Genomic DNA, 12,474 nt, shown 5'->3' on the forward strand with positions numbered 1-12,474 from the left:
CTTATAAAACACATGTACCAATTTTAAGACTTTTTAAAACTTAGGTAGCTTTTTGATTTTTTTTTTAAATATTTTTTTTTTTTAAAAGGAAAGGAAAGGTAAATCACATATACTAATTAGCCTTTTTTCTTTCTTTCTTTCTCTGAGCATTAATGATGTTATTTTAAACTATAAAAAACAGCACATGCCCGTCACTACCATAGTTAATTCTTTACGAGCTGGAATTGATAGGGGAAGAATCCCTCTCTTTTAGAGGAAGGAAATGAACTCATGGTCGGTTGCTCATTTTGTCCTTCCTTGTGACAAAGACACGAACAAATGTTGGAAACCAGTTACACCTAACATACATGTTTAAGTCTTTATCCCCTAATTTTAAAGACATAAATTGAGAGGTCTATGAAAAAGCAATGGTTATTTATATGGGCTATAAATTTTACAGTAGAATGAATATAAATAAAGATCAAATTAAAGATATAGTTGATTAAATGAAACATACATTACTATCTCTCATTAATACTTTGGCCCCTCCTAATAAATTTTTTTTGGCTCCACCACTCCTGAGGTTCACCTAATATTTTTGCAGTGCAAATTAATGAGAGTTGGGATGTTTCTACTTTACAATATGGAGAAATCATGACATACTTTTTCTTGTCAATTAGCTCAAAATAATGACTAGATGACATTGACAAATAACAAATGCTAACGAAGGGCATAATTAGGTGATAAATGAATTTTTTTTCTTAATTTTTTTTTTTTGTTGGGTAATTTTTAAATTTCAAAAGCTACTAGGCAAAAGTAAAAATATATAGAAAATCTCCCTTTTTTCAAAAGAAGTTTTATGGTTATGAAGTCACATGATCAGGCCATAATGCATGCGTGTAAAGCTAAACTCATGACCTCAAGAGAGAACTCATCCCAAGTAGGCATCTTAGACAACTCTTCATCGTGCCCTCCTTAAAATGCAAAACAAAGGGTTAGAGCCTAGAGGGTACCTCAGAATGAACATTAAAAAAATAAGAAGAAATAGAAAATAAAGGAGAATAAAATAAAGAAAGGAAGAGAGAGAGAGAGAGAGACAGGCCTAATAACAATTTAGAGAGAATTTTAAACAAAGTCCGTCATTGTATGACTTGGGTCTGGTTTTAATTAGAACTAATTTTATTAAGATTGAAACACGTGTTTTTTATCCTGTAATTAGAACTTGACCCAATATGACTGGGACAAGTATTCATTGCGGTTATGGAACGCATATCTCAATCCCAATAAATTCAATTATTCTTCCATAGAAGTTCTCATTTTGCAAATAATATGGTTGAATATCGTTAATATAGAGTTGCTTGAAAAATGAAAACCCTACTACTGTGTGTTTATTCACTGATATAAATAAGTTCAAAAGTTTTACTTTCACATAATGTGCATGCATCTAATAATTATCGTTATTTTCTTTTTTCTTTTTCTAAGCAATAATTATCATATTCATTTATGGAGATTACGTTATATATATATATATATATGCAATCATTCTGAGAGTCATGCTGTTGCGAATAACGAAAATCTCTTCGAACATTGTCCAACCAATTAAAGCTTTGAGATTGGAAGGCATTTTTATTAATAGATCATCGAAGAAAAAGAAAAAGAAAATACATATTTTGCATATATATAGAAAATAAAAATCAAACAGATATATTGGTATTCCTACATTTGGCAACAATCAAAGGGATATTTTATTTTAATGCACATGATTCTTACATATATTTTAAATTTTAATCATATAAAAAATGCATGTAAGAACTAATACTGGACAATTTGATCCACTTCATATTTTTCATATATAATAAATCTTTAGAAAATAAAAATCAAACAGATATTGATATTCACACATTTGGAAACAATCAAACAGAGATTTTATTTTCTCTACCTTTCTCGGTCGCCAATCATCTATCAAAAGGGTAATTATCTCAAAGATCTCCTATACCGCAAAATCCCAGTCAGATTGAAAGCAATAGCCGTAGATCCACAATCCACTTGATCCCACCAACCAATCCAATCCTATCGTCTAACCCAAAGCCATCGTCCAGTTCTACACCGAAGAAAACCCCAAAGGAGCTAGAATCGTGTGCGCACCAGACAAGTTCTGTACCCACCCCCGCACGAAATAATCACCCATCAACGAACTTGACCGTTATAGGGGAGACATCGTGTACGCTTGCCACGTATGCCCCGCGCCACTCGCACGACACCTTAAGATTACAGTACTTTGATCCTGGTCGGACCCAAGTCGATGTTAAAAAAAAAAATCCGAATATTTTCAAATATTAGTAAAACAGAGGGAATATATAAATACAGGGTGAAAACGAAGCAAAACCAATCAAAGTCTAAGCAGAACCCATCAAATTCTGCAGCCTCTTCGACTTCGCTTTCTCTCATTGTCACTCTCACTGTAAGTGGCCTTTTCAAGCAATCACTGATTGTTTTATTTTCCATTTTTATTCCCTCTCTCTCGCGCGCTCGCTTTCTATATATGTAAACTTGCATGTGTATCGATTACTGGGAAGTGGATTTTGTGGTGATACATTCTGTGATCTTGCAATATTGAGTTCTCTTCTATTTTCTTCTTCTGCGGTGTATGCGATTTGTTTCAGATTCTCTATATGCGACTCTGGCGGAGGAAGATTGACAAGTAGTGATTTTTGCTATGATCACTGATTATTACGTGATTCAGATTCTAAGAATCCTAAACTACTGTTTTGGATGTTGGGAAAACCTTATTAACAAGAATATAAGAAAAATGAACTATAAAACTTGGTCTTAGGCAGTCTTGGTTCGTAGGTCCTAAATTTCTGGTTTTTAAATTCTGGTTACAGGTTTTTGTCTCTGTATTAGTGGTTTTCGGTTTGAAGAAGAAGAAGCTTTAGGACGATGTTCACGGAAGGCCTTGATAGTGATGCCCGTAGATGGGTTCAAGGGGTAAGCCAGTTCTGAATCTTCTGATTTTTTTTTTTTGTGTGCGTGTCTTTTTATCGTAGCGTTCTACTGGTTGTCTGAATTGTCTCAGAGAGTGCAATCTGAATGTGTTGGCAACATAAAGAGCATTAATGGCAATCGGGGCCTCGGACTGCCATCTCCGGGCAGATTCGGTTGTGGGCTTTCATCTTCACCTATAAATTTGATTTCAGTGCCGCAAACTATGCCTGTGAGTGGCATTCATTGTGAGTTTGGATCAGACATGGACTTATCCTCTGGCTCGGAGGATGAGGTTTATGGTGGGCGGTACTCTGTTCTGTCATCTCCCCAGGACGACGAAAAGCAAGTGAATTCTGGCGATGATAAGATTCAATTGAAACGAGGACATGGAAACCCAGTCGAGCTGCCTGGTTATACAGAAGAATTCTTGGATTCAGCCACTAGCACAGAAGTTTCATTCACGCAATCCAGAAGCAATACATGCACTTTGGATGGTTGTTCACCTAGTGTTACTTTGAGGGCAAATGTGGAAATAACAGCCAAGCAGGTTTCCTATTAAAATTGTACTCCTTGCTAATACGTGTTAAGTTTGTAGATTATTTATAGTTTAGATCAATATGCAGGTGAGACATGAAAAAGTTTATGCCTTCCAATTTGTTAGATCATTGATGTTTCATATTCAATGTCCGACTGCTTAATAAGATAACATTGGAAAAAGTTGTCTTGCTTCTTACTCATTGGACTCTGAGCCGGGCAAGTGGTTGCAGGATTCTTATGGAAGTGGACTCCTGAATAAGAAGCTCTCTAATAATAATATCCCCAGTGCACCTCCATTTGTTGGTTCTGAAACTGAAGTCGACCAAATTTTAACTCGTAAAGCACATGGGACATCTTGCCTTGCAAATCCAAGTGGTTCTGCCACCACAAAAGAATCAAGAAGCACTACAAGCAGTGGAATTTATAACCAATCAGCTAGGTTCGTCTATGTTTGTTTTCTGTATCTCTTTGTTTTGTTTCTTTGTCTTTTTTGCAACTAGTTACTGAGAATCTGTCACTATCCATCACAGGAGCGCTTCTGTTTTTGAAGTTCATGCATCTCCAATTCCTTCACCTGCTCGCCTCCCAACATTTCATGCAAGGTTAGTTAGGTCACTTCATTATGAGTGTACTCATTATTTGATTGGTCCAATATTTTCCAATGTCCATTCTCTTGTGTTTCATGAATTGCATTCAGTGGGCAAGGTATATGGAGTGCTGTAGTTTCTTATGATGCATGTTGTCGACTCTGCCTCCACTCATGGGCTCGGGGCCATTGCATGGAAGCTCCCTATTTCTTGAATGATGAATGTGCAGTATTGCGAGAGGCATTTGGGTGAGTGCTTGTTTCTCTTTTTTTTGTTTTTTATTTATATTTTATATTGTCTTCACATTCAAATTATGTTGCTTAAGATTAAGATCCGAACAGCATGGATATAATTTAAGAAATGTAACATAGGGCTCTGGTGAATGGGATGCTGGGATGCTGTCTAACTTACTAAGACTCCTTTCTGCTTTAAGAATTATGAAAATAAGATTCTGTCATCGCTTGAATGGAGTAATAAATAATTAAAATTTAAGCCATGGTGGAAGAGTTGTAATTATGATACGACTATTCTCAGGATTAAAGTCTCAAAAAATTGGTAATTGTTCAAGTAACAGATTCCTATATTGGAGAAGCTCCCGAGAGAAATTTGATTGCAAGCAAAAGATTTTGTGTTCTGTTTAAGCTTTAGTGAATAAATCATGCTTTTCATGGTTGTTCGATTCTAGCTTTGTTTTCTCCTCTTTTGCACTTTTGTTGCATTTTTAGCAGATGGTGGTACCGAAATGGGCTTATAGGAAAGTCAATGGTGCTTCCCAATGTTTATGATTTGTATATATTTTGTTCCATATAGTATCATGTCTTCTACACATGCTATAATATTCCATGACATGTGATATCAAAGATTAGTTTAAGTTTTTATGCTTTTAATTGGTTTAATTTTCATTATTCCTCTTTTTCTCCTTATAATTTCAGATTGAGGCAAGTATTATTACAATCAGAAGAAGAACTACTGGCAAGACGATCTCCAGAGCTAGTCAGTGAGGTAGCTGCTCCAAAATCTAGGAAAACTTTGGGCAAAATGAAAATGCAGCTTGAAGGTACTGCCATATTATTTTTCTCAACGCCTTTCTTGTTGGTTTTACTGAGTTAGAATGTCAAGGCATGTACTAGTCTGATATTTTTGGTCATTTTACAGTGTGTAAATTGAAAATGGAATCGTTTCATTCACATTCACATTCACATTTGTCCAAATTTAAATCCAAGCTGTTTTCTGAATGGGAAGCTTTCCATAAAGTTCGAGTAGCAACTCGTACTCTTGCAAAAGGTTCAAGCGGTCAGTTTATGAAAAAAGTTTCTGGTCTCCTAAAATTCGACAACAGTTCTACACATGATGTAGTGCCAGGTATGCAAATTTTTGGTACCATCCTCGATTGGTTTCAATGTATATAACGTAAAAATGTTACCATATTAACATCCATTATTTTGTTCACCTGCCAATCTAGGCTTTTATGGGTCACCATTGGGTGGATCAAACATAAAATATGTATCCATAAACTTTGACGAGGCTAGGAAGTCTGGTCATGATAATCACATAAACTTGCAAAGCTTTACCCCAAGCTTTGGGGAATGTTAATCAATATACAGCAGTGTAATGAGTAGTTATTTGAGTAGTTATTCACCATGTTAATCAATATCTTGACAGTACAAAACAAATAGTAGTCTTCCTTTTTTTCTTCATCTATATATAACTTAAGGTGATCACATTTTGTTATCAGAAAGATACTCTTGCTTGTTGAGATTGAAAAGTTCATTTGAGGAGGATGCTGTCCGCATGCAACCTGGATCTAGAGAAACACATGTGTTGTATGTTCCTTTTTCCTTCTGTATGTTTTACTTCTTTTGCTTTTTGTTCCTCAGAGGTGTTGACTTGTTAAATTAATTTAATGCAGCTTTCCAGATAGTCTTGGTGACGATCTGATTATTGAAGTTCAAGATTCCAAAGGACAGTACAAGGGTCGTGTCCTTGCTCAAGTGGCCTCAATTGCTGATGACCCAGTAAGATTTTGAGAATTCACCTATCTTCATTATGGACTAGGCAGGGTGATAGCTATTCTTTAAGTTTTAAATACCGGTTCAATGCAGGGCAACAAGCTTCGATGGTGGCCTATATATCATGAGCCAGAACATGAAGTGGTCGGTAGAGTACAACTATCCATAAGCTATTCAACTACTCCGGTTGAGAATAATCATCTAAAGGTAAAACTAATCTGCTTTAGCTGTTTTGCATTGAATGAAGGTTATATGTAAAGAACTGTAAAGAGAGAGATCATCTAGTTTAGATTTGTTCTAAAGCATGCATAAAAATTTCTGATCTAGGGGGCCAAACTATGACATGTTGTCTTATGCTATTTGTCGGATATATATTATCAACTGCTAAGTATCAAAGTTGTATATATATTTGTGTGTGTGTGTGTGTGTCTAAATACTGGCAGTATTTGGTGTTCATTATTCTTTACATGCGCAAATTGTGACTATAGCTTAAAAGATTAGTATGTTTAGTACCAAACAATTTTCTGGATAGATAAGTAGCAAAATACAACTGTAAGGGGTTGTGTTCAAATTTAATTAATTTATATATATACTGCCCACCTACCCCTTGCCTTCTTGCTATGAAAGAACATAATCTTCTTATGAAGATGTTAATAATGAGGCCTTTGTAAATCATGATATGAGGTTCAATATCATCAGTTTTTTAAATGCCATCTCAAGACAATTAATAATTCACTTGGCGTTTCCAGTGTAGTTCCATTGCAGAAACTGTGGCATATGACTTCGTGTTAGAAGTTGCCATGAAAGTCCAACATATTAAGCAAAGAAATTTGTTGCTACACAGCCAATGGAAGTGGTTAGTAACTACATTTGCATCACTTTATGGAGTATCAGATGCATACACCAAATTAAGGTAATGGATATAGTTGGATGGGTATGCTTATTATGTTCAACTAGGATAATTTTGAGATGCATTTTTTGTATCTTTAAGCTGCTATTGCAATCGGTATGTTCTTTTATTACTTGCAGATACCTTACCCACGTCATGGATGTGGCTACACCCACTGATGACTGTCTTGCCCTGGTACATGATTTGCTATTGCCTGTAATAATGAAAAGCAAAAGCAAAGGCAAAAGTGATTTGAGTCATCAAGAGGTATTAGCTAATCTTGCACTGCTCAATCTGCCCCCCAACCCCCACCCCCCCCCCCCCCCCCCCCCACCCCCCACCCTTTTTTTTTTTTTTTTTTTTTTTTAATAATATTTCAGATCCAATGATTTATGCATTTCAAACTTCTCGACTTCATGCTAGCTTAATTTCCCTATTCGCCTACTAATAGGGAAATTAAGATATTATTGAATGACCTTTACATTCCACTTTGATTTATCTTAAGATATTAATTAAATAATAAAATTCACAATTTCCTTAAATATAAGTTCTTGAGATGATTGATAATTTAGCATGGTATTAGAAGAGTGATCCTAAGTTCGAATCCTACTTCTGTAATTTACTTCACATTTCAGTTAAATAGTCATATATTTGGCCTCACTTGTTTAGGGGGAGTATTATAATATTAATTAAATGATTAAATTTACTATTTTCTATCGGCTTAAGTTTTTTGAATACATAGTGACTTAACAATTTAACTTTTAAATTTTCTTGGATTTTTTTATCTTAGACTTTTGACAGTGAACTTGCCTTTACATTTGCTATTGATTAATGAGACAAAACATGTGCCCTTTTCATTTTAATTTTCAGATTTAAGTTAGCGGTTCAAAATGGAGATGAATATATTTTTTTGTTTTGCTTCTAACTTTGTGGATGTTTTGCAAAATATCAACCAGAATCGTATGCTAGGGGTGATTGAGGATAAAGTTCAGCAGATCATTACATTGGTTTTTGAGAACTACAAGTCGCTAGATGAATCTTTACCATCAGGAATGATGGACGTTTTGAAGCCTGCCACTGGGATGGTAGCTCCTGTTTTGGTGTCTGCCCTGAAGTTATTCAGCCTTTTGCATGATATTTTAAGTCCTGAGGCACAATTGAAATTATGCAGATATTTTCAGGTTTTAGAAACTTACTTATTCATGCTTATGCTTCCTTTTAATATATTTCCATTCTTTTCATGAAAGTACTATTAATTGTATAGGCTGCTTCAAAAAAGAGGGCAAGATGGCACTTAATAGAAACAAATGAGCTTATCTTGAGTAGTGACAGGAGCACATTGATGGATCCTGTGACTGTTTCAACTTATTATCACAAGATGAAATCTCTTATTTGTAATATCAGAAATGAAATTTTTGCGGACATTGAAATCCATAATCAGCATGTGCTTCCGAGGTAAATGTTTCTCGTTATAACATTATTTAGTGTTTGAGTTCTCCTCAACTGCTCTTTTACTTATGAGCAATTTTTCATTTGGCAATTGTTACAATAGCCTTCCTTTTCCTTTTTTTATTTTTATTTTTTTTTATTTCGTTGCTCTTTCACTAATTCATATAACTGAAATCTTAATTCTTACTAGTATTCCATATTGACTTTTGTGCAGTTTTATAGACCTTCCAAATATTTCGTCAGCCATTTATTGTGGGGAGCTCTGCCGTAGATTGCGTGCTTTCCTTGTTGCATATCCTCCTCCTAGCCTTTCACCTCCGGTTGCCGAACTTGTTATTGCCACAACAGACTTCCAGAGGGATCTTGCTTGTTGGAACACCAAGTAATTATTATCTTTCTTTAACTCCATACTGATGATAAGCGTCAAAGTTTATGTCTCTGTGTGAGATCTAGTCACTAACATTATTTTCAGTCCTGTCAAAGGTGGGGTTGATGCAAAAGAGCTGTTCCAGGAATACATAAACATTTGGATTCAAGAAACGCGTCTCACTTTGCTTGGGTTGTGCAAATTAGACAAGGTATTTATTTTGAGTAGCATAGTTTTGTAACATGGTGAACTCACGTTTGGTAGGCTTTGCTTATTGTATTGGGTGGCTTTGTAGAATAGTTTAATGTTTCTTGATATAAGTTGCTATTTCTGTCAACCAATTTACATTTGCATAGTGTTCCTTGAATAACTAGTCGAGAAGCATGTACACACCACTGATACCAAACATGTATTTTAAAGCAAATTCTCAGATATTCACATGACAATTAGCTAGATATTGATTATTTTCCAGGCAAACTGGTCAGGTGTCAGAAACCAACACTCAACAAATGCTTTTGTTGAAGATATGTATGATCGGCTGAAGGAGATGATGGATGAATATGAAGTCATCATTTTTCGCTGGCCAGAATATATACATCATTTGGAGAAGGTATGTCCAACTAGGGTCTTCATTTCTTGGCTTTCTTGTTATGTTTTATTTTATTTTTGGCTTTCTCAAGTTTTGTTTATTGATTGATTATGGAAAGGCATGACATGGAAGATATAAGCTTGAAGTTTTAAAAGATATCTGCTTTTCTTTTCCCCTAATCTTCAAATCTAAACTTGAGGTTGCTTGTACTTATATGTGTTTATGTATCCTTATACAAGGCTATAGCAGATATTGAAAAGGCAATTGTCGAAGGCTTGGATAGGCAATATGCTGATGTTTTAACACCATTGAAGGACAATCTGACATCCAAAATATATGGCCTCAAATATGTCCAGAAAATTGCCAAACGAAGTGACACCTATGTGATCCCAGATGAGGTGACTTTGCTTTCCTAATTTGTATGGCTACACATAACTAGTATTTTTCTTTTTCTGCTGATAATTATAACTTATATATCATTTTCAGTTGGGAAATATTTTAAATTCCATGAGAAGGATGCTGGAGATATTGAGGCCGGAAATAGAAACAAAGTTGAATTCGTGGAGTTCTTGCATCCCTAATTTCAGAGATACCACTGGAGAAGATTGTTTGAGTGAAGTAACTGTGATGCTTAGAGCCAAATTTAGAAGTTACCTGCATGCAATTGTGGAGAAACTTGCAAAGAATGTGAGTACCCATTGGAAGAACACAAGATCTTTTGTATGAATTATTAAAGAATTTTGTCAGAGTATAAATTTACTAAAAAAGTATATGGTTAACTACGATTGGAGTTTGACAAATCAAAAATTTAAGTCGATAAATTAATGGTTTTCTGTATATGCAGACGAGATTACAGCACGAAACAAAATTGAAGAATATTATTCAAGCTTTAAGCGAAAATGTTGAAGAATCAGATGTAAAAAGTAGAATGCAGCCTTTGGAGGATATGCTAATATGGACAATGGATCACCTCCATACCATCGTTGAACCTCATGTATTGATAGCAATATGCCGAGGTTTCTGGGACCGGATGGGACAAGTAACACTAATTTTGGAGCATATATTTTCAATTTTTTTCTTGGATTTTGAATTTGAGTTGGTTTTCATTCTCTCCTTTCTCCACAGGACATATTACATTCTATAGAAAACAGGAGAGAGAGCAAGTCATATAAAGGCTTGAGATTCTCAGTTTCTGTAAGTTGCTGTACATCCTTTAAAATCTTATTAAATTTTAATTTAGAATCAGATTGTGAAGATTTTAAATCAAACCCTTTTCTATGTGAAATTGATAAACTCTATGCCAATTTGTCTTTGGCTAATTTGAGTATGATTCTGGCAGCCAAACTGTTAGTAGTTCAAGAATATCTTTTTTCCTAATCTCCACTGTCGTTGAATACACAGATTTTGGATGGTGTATTTGTAAGGGAGATGCAGAAATTGCTTGGGAATGCGCTGCAAGAGAAAGATTTGGAACCGCCACCAAATGTTAGGGAAGTGCACTCATTGCTCTATAAGAATGCATGATGCATCTAACAACAGGGACTGCTACTATTAATTCTATCTTTCTGTAAATACAAAATCCATGAGGGTGCTCAGTTTTGATTCTATACAGTGGAGAATGGATGAAAAAAGATTCATAGAAGAAAACATAGTTAGAGAGAAGCCTGCACAGCAGACTCTCTGGACATGTTTTGGCAATTTTGAATTACTTCTCTCATTTTTTTTTCACAGGTTAACCACCATGGCCTCTATGGTGATTATTCTTTTCCTTATGGAACATGTAAAATTTTGGGAAAACTTGGTATTTTCTTAGGTTTTTTTTGGTGAAATATTATTGTAAAGGTCTAGCATCAAAATTTTTGCTAGTGTTATTATAATTTTTTTTTTTAGCATTTTGCCCTTCTGAGTGCTGTTCTTTTTGGTTTCTCTCTTAACGTGTCAGTAGAATAAGTGATTCTTGTCCTCAAGAGGTAGCTCAATTGGCTGTGACTACATTTAATAAGGTCACTAATTCGAATTCTCATTTCCTCTTATGCGGACATGTAAAAAAAAATAAAAATTCTTAAACATAAATACTTGAAAGATAGATGTCAATTTAATAGATGGGGCAGAAGAAACAAAATAAATGCATATGCCAAAAAAATGTCTCCCACTTGGAAAAGATTACTCTGTTCCACTGTAAAATACAAAAAACCCCATTTGATGGAACCCAACAAATGTTGCAGGAGAAAACATCGGAACATGGTCCCTAAAATGAAGATGCATGGTTGGAGGGCAAAGTTGATCCATGTTCAGTGAATGCACATATTCGGTGGGACCCATCGACCACGTGTAGGGTTGGAAATTGAAGGAGCCATTGATAGCAAAATCTCCTCCACTCCATGCACGGCTCTTCTCAACAGCAAGCCATAGCAAGAAAGGAATTATGCTGGTTTACAGGAATAATGCTGCTTCCAATAGGGACGAGAGCTGTTGGGCCCCAATTCGCCTCATCCCATCATACCATCCGTGATCGATGCGTTTTGTCCTCAACTCATTGCAATTTCCAACTTGTATTCAACCAAAAGACCTACAACTTGCATGGCCCCCACACGCAATGCCTTGTTCCAAACCTACACTTTTTGGACAATTCACAATATTCATCTAAATTACCCCCTACTCCTTAATAATTAATGTTAGAAAATTATATATATATAATGTTAGAAAATAGAAATCAACTTTTTTATCTCATTATTATTTTGCTATGCTAGAAATTGAGCTCAAGGTCATTTGACTGAGATCTTGGGTAGTCTAAATTGTAAGTGGGAAATAGAAATACCCACCCCCTATGTAGTTTTTTATTTTTTATTTTTATTTTTTTTATGTAACTAACAAAAAGAGAAAAGGAATATGGGAGTTTTTCATATTAGGATTAATTAATTAATTTATTTATTTATTTATTTTTTCATTATCTTGCATATCTCTTGTCCATATCTGTACAAGAAATTATTGAATCTGTGAGACTCACATATAAATTCTACAGATTAAATAGTAAATTTGTAAAAGAGATTGACAATAAATGTGCAAGAAAATGACACCAAACA

The 12,474-nt window shown here is 34.9% G+C and overlaps 1 pseudogene across 1 annotated transcript; it reads left to right on the plus strand.

The window, feature by feature from the left end:
* The first annotated feature begins 2,919 nt into the window (after positions 1-2,919).
* On the plus strand, positions 2,920-11,145 carry LOC132186599 (uncharacterized; annotated as a pseudogene). The gene is made up of 22 exons (XR_015912667.1): positions 2,920-2,967; positions 3,056-3,511; positions 3,732-3,940; positions 4,032-4,103; positions 4,199-4,336; positions 5,021-5,145; positions 5,244-5,450; positions 5,824-5,911; positions 5,998-6,103; positions 6,191-6,304; positions 6,847-7,010; positions 7,127-7,253; positions 7,943-8,167; positions 8,251-8,441; positions 8,650-8,817; positions 8,908-9,013; positions 9,275-9,412; positions 9,631-9,789; positions 9,878-10,078; positions 10,236-10,430; positions 10,517-10,585; positions 10,793-11,145. The product of XR_015912667.1 is annotated as an uncharacterized LOC132186599 (transcript).
* The last annotated feature ends 1,329 nt before the right edge of the window (positions 11,146-12,474 follow it).

This window comes from Corylus avellana, chromosome 6, assembly GCF_965113065.1.
Source record: "Corylus avellana chromosome 6, dhCorAvel1.hap1.2, whole genome shotgun sequence".
Lineage (NCBI taxonomy): Eukaryota > Viridiplantae > Streptophyta > Magnoliopsida > Fagales > Betulaceae > Corylus > Corylus avellana.